The following is a 13,678-nucleotide window of genomic DNA, read 5'->3' on the forward strand; positions in this document are numbered from 1 at the left end:
TTCCATATATACATGTATTTTTTGTGTGTTTTTTATTGCTTATATTTCTATTGTTATATTTCATAATAAGTACAAACACCAAAAACGATTCCCTTTCTGTCTGCCTTTAAGTAATACCTTAATGATATCCTATCTTGAACTCATAATCATAATAATCATCATGGGAAAATTACATTTTTATCCCCACTCAAAGCTTCATCAGGAGTGGGTGAGAATCAGATCAAAGCAATTCAGTTAATGAAATGCTGCTTCTAAGTTCTGCAGCTTTGGCTGATTACGTGCCAATTTCTTTATAGTTCTTTAATCGCCAGACCGAGGACTGCAGCAAACGCTGCTCTTTTAGTCTAATTCGCTCCCGCTCTAGCTGTTGCTCTCCATCTCCCTGTTCCACGCTCATCTTTATTTCCTCGTTATTTCCGCTCAGCTAATTCGCAAAGAAAGTAATTAAGCGAACTTCTTTTGCTGCAATTCCGATTTGATTTTGATGCGCTTTTGACTGGATGGCGGTTAGCCGAACTCAACCCTAATACATCATTCACACTTTTTCGCACATCATGCGCGTTTCGGCTGTCGGCAGCCACATCTAATTAGTATGCCACTTCTGCCTTGCTCATGATTTGAAATTACCTTGAATCGGATGTCCGCTATTATTCTCTCTATGAGCCATTGTTTCATTTGGCCCACTCCGACTCGGGCAGGGGATGGCAGACAGGCTCCGCTGTCTAATTAAAACTAGTTTAACAACGTTTTCAATTGGTTCAAGAACCTGTTGCCCAGTGCTGCACCCCGCCACCCCTCTCGCCTACTCTATGCAATCATTTCGCTTTTTGTTTTCCCATGCAGCGTAACAAGGTTTCCATTTCTGCTTCAGCTGCTGCTGCTGCTGGTGCTTCTGCTTTTTGCTGATTGTGTAATTTTAATGTAATTCGCTTTTATTGTTTTTTTTTTATTCCGCTACGTCGCTGTCCTCCGCATCTTCGTCCTGGCTGTCGTCTGTGCGTCTGACATTAATTGGGACTGAAAGGGCGAAATATAATAATTTATTTTCGCCAACTTTTTATGCATGCTTTATTGATTCAATTTGGCCACTATAAGTGGGCATTATACATGTATATGCGTATATATACCGTTTGGGTGGTGCAGAATCTCCGCTGGAACAAAGCGCTTATAAATGCTAGCCCCATAAATCAAACAAATCGGTTTTCGAGCTGGCAGCCGCCTCCTCCTGCCCACAGCCTCAGCCATCGAGAGAGCAATTAAAGTTTTTCAAGGGCCTCTGCTGCAATTATGAACATTACGAGAGCAGACCGAAGCACAAAGCAAGATGCTAATTGGTATGGGTGGTTGGTGGGGGAGAACGTACACACAAACACATACATATAAATGTGCATAACTATATAAAGAGAGAGTCTGGCAGGTGCTGCTCGCTGCTGGCACAAATCTACATTAAAATGATAATTTATTACCCCAAAGACGAGCAGGTTGTTCAAGCAATAAACAGCCAGACGAGTATTTTCCAGCTATCGATTGAGAAATTCTTTAAGTGAAATATTCAAGTGATACAATAAAACACAAGTGAGTTAACTCTAGTCGAGACTGCTCGACTACAAGATTGCCTGAACCCAAAGACCGAAATTCTATTTTTATATCAAAATATATCATAAATCTAAAAAAAGTACTTTTAAAATTTGGAGACTTTAACTTTCTAGCAAAGGATAAGATTTTCAATTAATAAGAATATAACGGGAGTAGGTATCGATTTTTAATCTGCCACATCTCTTTCTTCTGCTTACATACCCTTGACCAAACCGTCATACCCTGATTTCCCATTTTCGATGGGTTCAGTGCATAAAAAAAAAAGAAATACATCATGTTTTTAATTTAAAACATATTGTTATCTTTCAATCAATCTGGAAGGAAGGTCGCAACATTTCTGTCACCTGAAAGCTGTATCAACTGCTGCAGCCTAGACTAAAGACGGAACATCCCGTGCAAATATCCACAAGATTGAAATAATACCTGTCTGAACTTGTGTTGCGTCGTATAGTGAAGTAATCAAAGGGGGCTTTGCCGGCGCTCTGTACTCTGTAGAACATATTTAGGAATTGCATTAAAGCATTCAACGAGGCCAGAGGAAAGAGTGTTATGAGGCACAGCGATGAGGGGGCCTATCAAAAAATTGCAGACAAACACGAAAAGCGTCGAGTTCATCAAAAGGGGATTTTCGAATACAAATGAATTTCGGCTGACAGGCAGACGTCCCTGTGAGAGATACGAGAGCTAAAGAGCCGAAGAGCTCCTCAAATAAACACCCACAAGGACGTAGACAAAGCATTCTGTCGAGGCTGTGTTTGCCGGACCTGGCAACGTGTACTCGTACTTGCAATCAGCCCCAAAAAAAACTGAAAACACTTGCCAAGCAGCCAGCCAGCTAGGCCGGGCCGGGCCCCCCTTTAGGTGTTGGGGCCCTAAAAACACAGCAAAGCAAAAAACGCTTTTGCTTACTCTGCGAGAAATGCCAATCAACCCTTTTTTTGCCTTGGTATGTGAAATATGCACGAACGAATGCCTAGGCGAGGACGAGGACGAGGACGAGGGCGATGGCGACAACGTCAGGGAGGGGAGACTGAGGAATTTGGCCAACTGCTGGGCGACGTGGGAGCGTTGACTCATTTGTATTTGGTTGTGTCTGTGTCGTCCTTGTCGGCTGGTTGTTGTAATTTTCCAAATCATTTCAGCGATTCAGTTGGCAAACTTTTCAAACGTTTAACTAGCCGACATTCCGGGACGTTTAGGATGTGGCTGCTAGAAGTGTAGCATACCAAGAGGCGACCGAGCCAGCGCGGCAAACGCGGCGAGCGCAAAATGAGCGAATGCTAAAGTAAAAGGCATTGACGCGGATTTAAAAGTTTAAATAACTTTTACGTATCTCATTACTCAGTGCGACAACATCACGAACTTCACTCAGAGCTCCCTCCGCCCTTACCCCCTCACTGCCAGCCAGTCGACACTGTTGTCTGTTTGTGCGACTCTGAGCTCTAAAATAATCACAATAAAATCGCATAATTCAATTACAAGCCTCGTTAAGCCGGCTCAAGTGATTTTGTCACACTATGCCCTGCACTTTTCCCGTCTTCTGATGTAAAAACAAGTAAGAAGACTCTAGTCGAGACTGCTCGACTAAGAGATACCCTGAACCCTCCAAGCTGATATTCTTATCATTCTGCACTTCTTTTATGCACGCACACATACATTTACATGCATCCAACCTCACGCGCCCGCGCTCTGCTAACTGCGCAGTAAGCAGCGACTGCGCTTGGGCTGCGCTGCAGTGTGGACAACAGTATGAGAATTTACTTGGTGAATAACTTCGTTTGTAAGCATACGATCTTAATGAAATTTTCAGGGCGTAATTATATGGTCAAAATGTGTGTACATTCCAAAGCACAAATCTCTAGTACTTGAAATACGTTTTTTACAAATTGGGGGCGAAGGGGGCGTGGTATCCAAAATCTGTTGATTACAAAATGTTTGTATTCTACATATATATATACACAGTAAATCTGAAGTCTCTACATCTAATAGTACTCCGATGAGGCTCAAAAAACAAAATACATTTTTCGATTATTCTCGATAAAAAAGTTATCGGATGAGTTATCGAAAAAATAAAGCAAACTCGTACTGCGTATGGTATACACGAGTATGCACACAAAATTTCAGCTCTCTAGCTTTTATATCTTCTGAGATCTCGGCGTTCATACGGACAGACGGACGGACGGACGGACGGACGGACAGACGGACGGACGGACGGACAGACGGACGGACGGACGGACAGACGGACGGACGGACGGACAGACGGACAGGGCTATATCGACTCAGCTCATCGTGCTGATCAAGAATATATATACTTTGTGGGGTCTGCGATGATTCCTTCTGCCTGTTACATACTTTTACACAAAAACATTATACCCTGATTTCCCATTTTCAATGGGTTCAGGGTATAAAAAAAAATTAAGCAGACAGCAAGAGCGGAAAACTAAATAAATCGCTTTAGTGCATGGATAGAAGAACTAGTGATTTATGTAGGATTTAAAATTAACGATTATCGGTTATATAGCCAGATAGGCAAGGGCTGAAAGAACAGCTTAAAGCCAAAAGGCAAAAGTTAAACAAAATGCACTTCGACATTGAAAAGGGAATCGAGAGTCATTGAAACGTCAAAGAGATGCAAAGCATGAAAGTTTATAAAGAGGGAAGTTAAATTTGCAGCTGGTAAAACAAGAGAGCGTTGCCGAAGACAAGAGCAACAACATTCAAAATGATTCTAAGGGTCTCAAATTGTTGTTAAATCTCCTGTCAAAAAGCACACAAAACTTTGACTTGTAAAGCCTACAAAGTTTTTCTAGCAAAGGCCTAGGCTTTCACTTCAAACTTTTAGAACTTTGCCAAAATTGAATACATTTTTCGAGCAGCTCTTCATTATTTCGTGTGTCACATTTGGAATTTTGCATATTCTTTACTTTTCCATTTAAAACACAAAAGACCGACTACGTCTAAGTTATTCATAGACCAAAAACAGTTGAGTCTCTTTTGGTAGGGTCAGAGAGGAGTTTGTAGTAAGTTAACTGTGTCATTGGAAGATATAATTTTACTCGATTGGCAATGAATGGGGCTAGTATGTAAATTTTATATCAGGGGCTAACAACGCCAGTTTATATAGTAAATGCTCGATTTGCCATATCCGAATATCATATGGATTTCTAAGGTGGGACCATAGATAAGTATATATTCATAGTTTAATGTCTTCAGTTTCAATACCAGTAATATGGCCTGCGTACATACAGACAGACGGGTGGATGAGCGAACGAAGAGACGGACTAGCGGACGAACGGATGAATCCACGAACAGGCGGAGGGAGTGGTAGACGGGCAGACGGGCAGAATGTCAGACGAGCGGAGAAGCAGACGGACAGACAAGCGGACTGATCAACAGACGGACTCTCAGACCACCACAGTAAGATGTAGACGAGTGGATTGATGGTCAAGTTGATGGAGTGAGGCGAGTAGAGGAGACAAACAGACCGATCGACAGACCTACTGACAGTCAGACGATCAGATGGCATAACAGATAGACGACGGATGGGCACGCGGATGGACAGATGAACGATACGGAAATAAAGGCAGAGAAAGAAACAGACATACGGACGAACGAAGTACAGATTATACTAATCGTAAATGATAAGGAATCTACATCATTTATTTAATGTGATTGTTGCATTCGAGTCACTTTAAGAAATAATGAATTCGCCATCATTCACTTTAGTTGTCCATATCTAATGCTCTTATATTAGATTCCCTTTGCTAATTGTTCGCTTCAAGACTTTCGAGTTAATTGAGGTGCAAGTTTTTGACCAAAAACTCAGGACTTCCCTCCACTGATGATGCACCCTGCGTTCTCCTAGCCGCACATCAACAATTAAACGAGATTCTGAGGCTTTTTACCGAGTTCACTTTTCAGCTGCACTAATTGTGGGGCACGCTTTTTGCCAAGAGCCGCAACGAACGCTTGCAGCTCCACTGGATGGGCGGTGGGGAGACCCCAAGCGTTTCACAGCAGGAGTAGAATTTGCAAACCTGCTCTTGCTCCTGCTTCTGCCTTTGTTACTTGTGTTCTTGCAGTTGTTGCTGCTGTTGGGTTTTGCACCTTGGTATTTCATGACTGGTTGCCATTACGAGCATTGAAGCGAGTTCGTTTGCATTTTTAGTTTCTTTTAAGTGAAATCTAAATGCTTTTACTGCCACTGGCTTTTCAGCTGTTTGTGCTTTCCCCAGCCATCCGCGACCCGCTCTGGCTCTGGCTCTGGTCATTATCACTGCAAGCATTTAACTTGGCTATCGGAATTCGTTTTGTTGTCGCCCTTTTATTTGCTCGCTTTCATTCGACTGCCAGGCCACTGGACGCAAAGAGCTGGTCAATTTTTTTTTGTAGAGTGTAAACAGCATTTGCTGCTCGGTTACCCTCTGTCTCGCCTCTTTCATTCCACTCCCTTGTCCTGCTGTCGTCTGTCCACAGTCCACTGTCTGCTGTCTGCTGTCTTTTCGCTCTAAGAGATAAAAACGATTTGCTCTGCGTTTCATTTCGTTTCGTTTCGTTTGTTTTCATTACATATTCTTCATTCCTCGTTCCTCATTCCTCGTTCCTCATTCCTCGTTCCTCATGCCACAGCGCTGGTCCAGTGCCACGCTGACCCTGTGGCCAAGTTAACGAAGGCCCCGAAACAAATTCCCTGGACACTTGTAATTTTCACCAACAAGGCGCAAGGACGCAACGCCATGAACGTTTCACATTCATTATGCCGGCACCGACTCCGACTCCGGCTCCTGCCTGCTGCCGCTGCTCCTCCTTTTCCTGCTCTGCCTCCGACTCTGGCCCAGATATCGGGCGAGCAACCGTTTCATAAAACATGTGTAAAAAACTGCGAGCTCATCGTCGCGCCTGAAGTGTATATGGAGCAAAAAATAAATAACGCTACATAAAGAAGAAAAGTCAAAGAAAATAAATACGCATAAAATTGTATCTGTGCTATTTTTAAATAAAACCACGCACAGCGAAATGCTTTCGTTTTCATTGCTTGCTTTTCGCTTTCGTTTTAAGTAGTTTGATTCCTTTGACAGTTTCCGGTTTGTTGACTCCTTTCCTTTGCGCCAGTGGCCCGGCCGCGACCGCGCGCCCGGACCCCCGGACCGCCCGTACCGCCAGGACCGGCTTTTATGGCTTGTTATTTAAAAGCCATAAAATTCAGCACATGTCTTCAATTTGTGCGTCCCACAGCCGCCTGTCAAATTGGGCAGTTCCGCTGGGAACTGTCGAGCCACAGAGCCACCAACCCGCCGAGCCACCGAGCCACCAGGCTGCGTGAAATTTTGTGGGCCGTAAAACCCAATGCTGGAAATGAAGGCATCCGCCAGAATGTTTGGATTGGCTAAGTCAACACAAATTGACAAGCTAGCTGAGCCACTGTCAGTCCCTCAAGGACCATGCCCCGCTGCCCCTCCACCCATACAATTCACCCACCAAAAGACAACAAAGGAAACCCGTTACTGGTTAAAAATGATTACGTAATTAGGGTATGCAATTTCTATTTCTATTTCCTGCAGCGACTTTTAAGCGGATTATAAAGTTCATTGTAAAACTTGATTGTTAATTGAAATCGATTTGCCTCTTTTCTCTTGTGTTGCTTAAATGCATTTTGAAATTTAACTGTATTTCAGGCACTAACTAACAAAACCATATTGACTTTTTCAATAGCCAGTCTTTGTCTTGCCACACACAGACCCATTCATATATATATATTTTTAAATATATATACATTTTCTCTATTATTGCAGTTTGCCGTCTGTGCTCCAGATCTTGAATAAAAGCATTTTAACAAGCGAAATAAATGGCGATTAAATTTCCACATGCCACACACACATGAGTACTCTCTCTCGCACACACACACACACATACACTTGCACACACAATACAAAGCAACAAATGTGCTGCGAAATTGCACAGTTGAATGCACTTTGAATGGCCGTTGCCACGCCCACAAAAAAAGTGCAAGAAAAGAAGCAACAACAACAAAAATCAAAATCGAGTTTCAACTTTGCCCTCAACACTTGAGCATGTGGATATGCAAATTTTTCATTAGTTAGTTGATTTAGCCAGCCAACCAGCCAGCCAGACTTGACTTGGCTTGGCTTCAGCCACGCCTCCTCCTTATGCTAGACCCCTTCTGCCTCTCCTGCATCTCCTGCTGATTTGCCAACGTTCGGGGCGATGAGTGTGCGATTTTTTAATCAAATCGCTGCACGATTATGGGGCATGGTTGAGTTTCTGGAATGTTGAAACTATAATTCGCGCATAATGTGCTCAAAGAGCGTTTGTGTGCCGGCTGTGGCGGTAGAGGCGGTAGAGGCCGCTCGGGGTAAGGTCAGCAATTTGTTCGCTAAAACAAACTTGCGCTAAAAAAGAGCTCAATTTAACACATTTCATATGTAAATACCGCAAGTACAACATCACGCATGGCACCCAATGAGACCCCAAGGGGGACACAGCCAGGCTGCCAGGGTGCCAGGGTGCCAGTTCCTCAGTCTCCGCTCTCCCCTACACAGTCCAAGCTCTGCTTGCAAACTTGTTTTGCACCACAAAAGGCCAGTAAATTACTATAACACGCAACCCAGCCAGACTGGGCTGCTTCGAACCAGGCCATAATAATCGCCTTTAATAAATTATCGGCTTGCGCGGCGCGAAAACGCAAGGCAGCCTCAAACAAGGGGGCGGGGCAGGACTCGCCGTTGAGAGGGTCGTCGGGCTATTGGGCAGTTGGGCTGTTGGCTGTTGGCTGTTGGCTGGCCAGGGAATACTTGCTGCATCACTCAGTGGTCAACAATGCAAACGGGAGCGCAGACCCGAACCGGACCCAAGCGCTGGCCGACATTTAAATTGCACCACAGCTTTACCCCTTACCGTCATCGTCGTTGTTGTCGGTGGTGCTTGGGCTGCTCCCATTGCGTTAAACTTGCGTGAAATTTCAATTCGCGGCTTTCAGTCTGCTGGCACAAGGAGCAGGCACCGAGTTCCGATGGGGCAATTGCAATAATGAAGTGCTTGAATGCCAATCACCAGCAGCAGCAGCAGCAGCAGCAGCAGGAGTAGCAACAGCAGCAGGAGGCGCGGCAGCAAGGCGCTTGGCCTATGCGAGGTTAGCCCTGAACGTTTGCCCACAGCCGAAAAGTCTCTTTCGCTCAACTTTACAGTTGAGCCTCGGCCACAGAGGTTAACCTTAACCCGTCAACGCGCTGCTCTGGATGTGTGGTATTGGCAAGCAATTTTGTCATAATTTTGATAAGTTGTTAACAAAAAGGCTGCCAAATTGTTGAGTAAATAAATTGGGATTTCGTTTTCAGTCACGTAAGCATAACGACGACATGGGCATGGACATGTTCCTGTTTTCGCCTCACCAAAAATAAAAACCCTGTTCCGCTTTCCCCCTTTCCCATTTAAACATATTGCAATTACTTTTCTCCCAGCTCCTGAAAATAATTGTTGTGTTCGCGTTGTTGTAAATTTATGAGGTGATTTTTCATAAACGCTTGAACGTTCGACTCGCTACAGTTTTACATATTTCTCGCTACATTTATGTACTTTTTTCTGCCTCATTGAAACGTACTTCTTGTATGTGCCAACATGTTGAAATTAATTTATGAATTATTTTGTTTAAAATACCAAGAATAAACAACACGAGCCCGCCAATTAACAGACTGCTATCGTGGGGAGGTGAAAGGTGCCGCCTCAAGCCAAAGTCAACAACGTTCAAGTTTTTAATAGTCAAGTGTTGAAAATTGCCGGCTGGGGCCTGAATCTGACTCTGAGTCTGACTCCGTGCCTCTGCCTGGACATTGACTGATTTATAAACATGTATTTTATCAGGAGTGCAACGTCGCCTGTGGCCACATGCGACAGTTTAAGAGGCGATAGTTGGGGACAGTTTAAGAGGCGATAGTTGGGGACAGTTTAAGGCATTTAAGTGTCGTGCGGAGAAGTCCTTCCAGATTAAATCGAGTTTGTATGGTTAGATAAAGAATAAATAACTATGATGGCTTTAAACTTTGGATATATCACGAATTTCCTTAAAACTTAAAGAGTATGTAATTTCCTTAAAAACTTAAAAGTATACAATAAAAATTCTGAAAAAAAAAATAATTTAAAAAATATTAAATAAATAAAAAGAAAAAAACACAAACGCTTAGGTCTATTTTTATTTTTCGTGTAACAAGGGCGAGGATTACCCAAACTTTTGACAGTATATAACTGAAAAATAAGCTCGGATTCGAGACCGTATCTGGATTTTTTGCCAAAATCGCGTATAGCAGGACAACGAAAAAGGTGAAGAAGTCGCAATATTTAAAAAAAAAATTGAGTTTCAATTCGCATACAAGATTTCAAAACATTTAAAATACCCTGATTTCTCTTTTTCAATGGATTGAGGGTATATAAAGGCACTTTAGCTTTAATTATGTACAGGCTGAATTTCAAATAGCTCGGCCATCGTCTGCTGCCATCAATTTGAAAGACTTCGATTCAGCTGGAGTGCAGCTGTTGAAGTCGTAAACGAATTGGCGATCGGTTTCAGTTCATTTACGCATCAAATTGCAGCGCAGCTCATCTTCTACATGTAATCGATGTGCAAATTACATTTTGGCCAACAGCTTGGCGCATCCACAGATGTGGATGGGCAGCCAGTGGAGCTGGGCAAACGGCAGACCAGAGAGCCCTTTAATGTACTGCGTCAATCAGAGCGGCTGGCTTGACCTCCATTTAAATCATTGACGAAGCCGCCGACAAGTGCCAACGGAACGGGATAGAGTAGACACACACACACACACGTACAAACAGACATCTAGGACATCTGGGCTCGGAGGAAACGCATTGCAAATGTAATCAAGTAATCAAAAGTCTAAATCATGGCTCTGACAGACCCGAAACATTATACGAACTTGGCCTGTGGACTGTATGCTCTGTGCTGTTGGCTGCTGGCCGTTGGCTGTGGCAAGTGGCAAGAGTGTTCCATTGCGTGCTCTGGCCAAGTGGCAGTTAGACAGGCAGAGAGACGGAGAGGCGCAACATGCAAAGATGGCACTTAACGAAGGCAGTCGACCGACAACTGATTGAAGTGAAACAAACCAATGGACAGACAGACAGACACTCATACCATTGCACGGTGTTTAGATCAAAGCCGGAAACGGGCAGCGCACACACACGCACACAGATCTGTGTGCGGCTCGCAAACTCCAATGGAAGTGCAATGAGAGGAAGACAGATTCAGACATTCAGTTGGAGCCGGAATCGGAGTTGGAGTCGTTGTCAAATGCACTTGGACACGTAGTCTTAATGCTGGCATGACATTAACAGCAATCAAAAAACAAATTACGAACTCTGACTTTTGCCATGTGACCTCAAAAAAGGAACGAGAGACACACAACGAACGAGACACAAAACGCATTGCTCAATCGAGTGCAGCGTTTTGTTTTAAAGTTCAACTTGCGAATGAAATCACAAATCCTTCGACTCGTCTGCGCAAAGAGGAAATGCCCAATGCGTCGGCATTTAAAGAGCTAAGCAACGGAGACGTGAAGCAAATGGAGAAAACGAAACTGTGAAAATGTCACACAGAGTTTTCCATATATGCGATGTAGATTTCTAATCAACGAGATTAGGCTATAAAGAGATTTTCAACATTTATAAACATTTCTCTGGCGAAATAAAGCTGAAAAGAATTTGAAAATAAATCGATGTTTATTTATTTTGTTGTTCATTTATTTGTTTAGTTACTAATTATATTATTTATTTTTTTAAATTTAGTTATCAATTTACTATTATTATTTATTAATTTATTGTAATAATTGTCTAGTTACTAATTTTTTATTAGTTATATATTTACTTATTTATTTAAATATTTATTCAGTTAATTATTCATTATTTATTTATTTATATTTTTGCTTTATTTTTTTTTTTTCAAATAAATATCTCCGTGTCATGAATAGAGCTGAAAAGGATTTAGAAACCTGTTTTGTGTTTGATCCTATTTAATATTTCATTACAGAGCTATATAACAATTAAAGCACAGCCAACTATAGCCGGCGAGTGTTATCAGTATACTCCCTTGATTAGCACTTGCTGCCGACACTTGGAGCTTTTTATGGTGCACATGTGAAATGCAAACAAGCCGTTATTGATGCCGGGCCAGGCAATTGACCAGCCCGCACAAGCTGACCCCCATGACCTTGCCCACACACACACACACACACACACACATCGATTGCTTTGAACTTGTAACTAGAGCTGGCACGTAGCTGAATCTAAGCTCACACAGGGAGTGGGAGAGGGGGAGAGTGGGAGTGGTGGTATGTGGGGAAAGAGAGAGAGAGAGAACTATAGCAAGTTGTGCAGCAGTCAGCAAAACTATTCGTCAAGTCGTGCGAAGCGTTTATGTTTGTTGTATGTGCTACGTGACGTTGATTTGGAAGGCGACTTAAAGGTGACATTGGCAGCAGCCAGCAGCCAGCAGCTGGGCAGACATCATAAAAATGTCGCAGGATGTGCTGCCAGCGCGCATTTGGCTACAAATGTCTGGCCGGCTGAATTGAAGCTGGCATTTGTTACGCCGAGCCAGACATCCAGGCATCCCAGCATCCAGGCATCCTGCTGTGAGCAGTTGTAGCTGTCCTGCCAGTGCCGCTTAGCAGTGCGGTGGCACAAAATCAGTGCAGCTGCTTGGGAGCGGAAGCCACTGCAGTTGCCCGTCCCGGTGGCAGATCTAATTGCAAATGCAGTCGATTCGACACTGCAGCCGAACGTGCCGCGCATTGGGGTAATGATTTAAGCAGCCGATTTGCCGCACGTACCAGGAATACGTATACGTCTATATTTAGATACTTACTATGCTCTATATATATCGCGCAAAGGTTACTCATGGCCGGGAGCAGCAGGCAAATAAAGAGAACGAAAGGTCAAAGCTCAGTGCCGACTGCGGTTATTAAAGAGCTGCGCGCCAAGTTCGGTGTCCTTTGCTATCCTGGCTTTGCGTCTGGACCGCAGCCCACTTCATTCGCACTTCCCTAGACTAATTTAAATGCCAGCCTCTGGGCTTTGCCACAGCCAAAGCAGAGAAAAAAGAAGCCAAGAGGCGAGAGCCAAACGAGATGTAGGCGTCTTTCGGGGCGTCGCTTCATTTAAACTTTAATTTCAAACCTATTGACATTGGCCTCTGCCTTTGTCTAACGTTTAGCCTTTTTTCAGCAGCTGCAGTTCTTCTTTTTTGACTTTTTTTATTGAGCCCGCAGGTGCTAGGGCCATGAAATATGAATAAATTGCAGCACTTATTATTATTATTATTACGGGTGTGCGCTGGCAGGAGGCAGCAGATATTCCAACAGGTTTTTCTCAAAATCAACGCATAATTCGCTTTGGGCCAAGGGGATAAAAACGGGTTGAGCTGTAATTTATGAGCCGAAATGATGTTCTCATTATGGGTTTACCTTGCGCAGATTCCATATTTAATTTTTTACACAGAAGAAAGTATTTTTGATCCGAAGCAGAGTTTATAAATAGCCTTTTCATCTCCTGCTGCCCTGTCATTCATTATTTACTCATCCCATAAACTAATTGACAGTTGATTAAAAATTCTATATTTATTCATCTGCAGTCGCCTCTCGCATTCAGCTTCACTCCTATACCAATGCCAATCTGAAATCTCGACTGATGTAACTTCTGTGGATTACCTTGCAAATGAAAATGTTTGCTCAAGCTGTCAGTCGGGCAGCCAGATGATGCAAATCTTTTATTAATTGAATAAGAAAAATGCATTTACAAGAACTTAAATGAAATAGTCAAATATGGTGGCTGAGTGGATCTCTCTGAGTGTGTGTGTGTGTCTGTGTGTGTGGTTTGCTCTGATAGCGCTGTGCGCCGTAAACCAATTTCATTGGAATTAAAATTCTAAATAAAATAAACAAAGTTGGCGAGCCAAAGAAATACGGTACATGAACGTGTCCACGTCAAAGGGGGGCGTCGAGGGGGCCGTCGTTGGCCGCTGCTTATGGCCAAGTAAATGGCGCAACATTCGAGTAGTTTT

General features: G+C 43.2%; 1 protein-coding gene and 1 long non-coding RNA gene across 2 annotated transcripts in view; both read left to right on the forward strand.

Moving 5' to 3' along the window:
• Nucleotides 1-13,678, forward strand: part of Prosbeta5R1 (Proteasome beta5 subunit-related 1) — a 55,820-nt gene that overhangs the window by 18,694 nt on the left and 23,448 nt on the right. The gene's annotated exons all lie outside the window — the stretch shown is intronic.
• On the forward strand, nucleotides 2,590-3,158 carry LOC149091184 (uncharacterized). The gene is made up of 2 exons (XR_016197070.1): nucleotides 2,590-2,682; nucleotides 2,739-3,158. It is a non-coding gene; the product is annotated as an uncharacterized LOC149091184 (long non-coding RNA).

The sequence above is a fragment of the Drosophila navojoa genome, chromosome 5, assembly GCF_054131105.1.
Source record: "Drosophila navojoa isolate 15081-1374.11 chromosome 5, UAZ_NAV_1.0, whole genome shotgun sequence".
NCBI classification, from domain to species: Eukaryota; Metazoa; Arthropoda; class Insecta; order Diptera; family Drosophilidae; genus Drosophila; species Drosophila navojoa.